This window comes from Hydractinia symbiolongicarpus, chromosome 2 (genome assembly GCF_029227915.1).
Source record: "Hydractinia symbiolongicarpus strain clone_291-10 chromosome 2, HSymV2.1, whole genome shotgun sequence".
Taxonomy (NCBI): Eukaryota; Metazoa; Cnidaria; class Hydrozoa; order Anthoathecata; family Hydractiniidae; genus Hydractinia; species Hydractinia symbiolongicarpus.
In genome coordinates this window covers 26650468-26652942 of record NC_079876.1, presented here as the reverse complement: position 1 = coordinate 26652942, position 2475 = coordinate 26650468, and positions in this window count along the sequence as shown.

Genomic DNA, 2475 nt, shown 5'->3' with positions numbered 1-2475 from the left:
TTCCAAAGACAAGACTGAGTGTAGTCAAGCCCCCTTGCTGACTCATTCCAGTTAAAATATTCTATCTCAGCTCTTCTAAAAAGAAAACATATGACTCGTGACTGTTAATAAGGCGGTCATCACAGAAAATTACTGCTCTATCGTTGCAACGTATCCACCTGTGTACCATTTGGTCGAAGGCTATGGTTGTGTAGTGACCATTATTTAAGTTGCCGCAATGGTTGATAATAGCCCTTAATTGGAAATGTTTACGAAATTTCACTTCTCCATCTACGGTTAAAGGTATGGAAAAGGTACCAGGGTAAGCAGTAATACGAGAGGCAATTTTTGACACAAGGCCGTTGGCACTGGCAAAACGTTTTAGCTGTAAAATGAGATGGGAACCGCACAACACTACTTCTTTTTCAACTAGAGCAGTTTGATGAGCGTTGCAAACATGGCAGAAGTAGGCATTGGTGTCTGACAACTCCTCGCTTTCGAAGAAATTATCTAAGGAAGATTGTGACGTAGGGTGCAAAGAAAGTTGGATGCATGGTGATATAACTTCTGAGGAGCTGGTAATATGACATGAATTGCAAGTGGTTGATGTCTTGATGCCAATACTAAAAAGACTTCCAAGAAATGGAAAGTCTAATGACAGACCAGGTAGGAGATATTCAAGAACCTCGGGGACGTCGTGCTGAGCAAAGATATTAAATGCACTTCCCTTCGCAGCTGAGATATGATGTTTCATAGGACGCAAAAAATGGGAGGGATCAACTGGACTTCTAGAAACAGCCAAACTTTGAAGAACACCTACAAATGCTTCGCCTAACTTTGAGGTTGTTTTGCTGACAGAAAGTCTACAGAATAAATAAATAAAAAAAAAATGTTTACACAAAGAGAAAACGTAAAGTTATATTGTTGTTCATTAGCCTTTTATTAAATTAACAACCCACTTGTTCACAGATTCGTGCGCAGGATTTATGTCAGAAATAACGACAACTTCTCAGGACTATTTGTCTTCTTGGGTGCTGGTTATAGACAAAAAGTATTGGAAGATAGGTTTGTATAACAGTGGGTAGGAAGATTACAAAGTGAAAGCAGTTTTTATGGCGTTAGGTTCCAACAATTTTATGCTCTGTTGGTCTAACGGCTATGACTTTTATGCAAAAGAGAATCCTGGACAGAGCTGGGGGAAAAATTATCATGCACACGACCAGATAATCCGTGAGTCATTATGATATATAGCTATATTGAGAATATAATCTTTATGTTGTAGAAGAGAGAGTTTCTATTAAGGTGCATGCCCATGCCATGCCTTTTGCAGTGCCTGCCTTGCCTGGTTAGTTCCTCTTACTCCTGCCTTAGGTTGATAATCCCTCTTCTTGTTTCCTTGCCGTGCTTAAAACCTTTGCCTGGCAACCTCTTCGCAACCCTTTCGATATTGATTTGAAGCAGATCGAATCTTGTAGAAAAAATTAAAGCTACCACAACACCACATATAGTTATCCTCTACTTAGTTTTTTCTTGACTCTATTCAATCATAAGTGTATCATATTGACAGAGGATGACATTAGTGACACACATATTCATATAGATTTTAAAAAACTTACAAAAAAGCAGAATTTTGAAACCGTTGTAGAAAGAATGCTTCCATCAGTCCCATTGAAACTCAAAGCTGATATGCCAAACCCAACTGATTTAACTGATTGGTCGAAATTCTTTAAAGAAAAGCAAAATTTTGCAGTTGAACATATTCAATTAATTGATTGTGAGATAACAAAACAGCAAGCTGCAATGATGGAACTCGTCTACTGACTCTTTTTTTGAATTATAGAGGTTACACAGATCTATATTTAATGCAAGATCTCCCATTTTACAAGGATAGTCTGCAGAATCAAGGTAACTAAACTAAAGACCCTCTCTACACAATGCATAACAAACACCTTCTGACAGTTACATAGTAGTATACAACATAGAAAGAACAAAAAAGTATAACTATAAATAAGAGCAGACAGCCACCCATGCGCCGGGACTTGTAAACCTGGCAGTAGCTTTCCATGTGTTACGGGAGCTTAACACTCAGCCTTACACAGATGATTGACGCTTGGGAACAGCCCTATATGTCAGGACCAGCCTGAAGTTACTGGGGTAAAATGGGAGACCTGAAGACCTGAAAAAGACATTTTAAATCCCCTTGCAAAGCTTCTTCTAACAATAACTGTGGGTACATTAGGATCGTTAACACTGTAGACAAAGTGAGAAAACTTGGCCTCCTCACTGCACTGGGGTTAAAGTGGGGCCGTCATACCCAAAGACAAGACTTCTTTTGATTAATTAAGGTAGGCTGCCGGTGAAAATAACAGCTAAGGTAATAAAACTGCTAAGAAAACAAATCCTCCCCCTTTTGCAAAGCGAAACTTGCGTTTTCACAGCTTGAGAAAGAACAACACATACACTGTTTGATATTTATCTCACATGGCTTAACCTAAA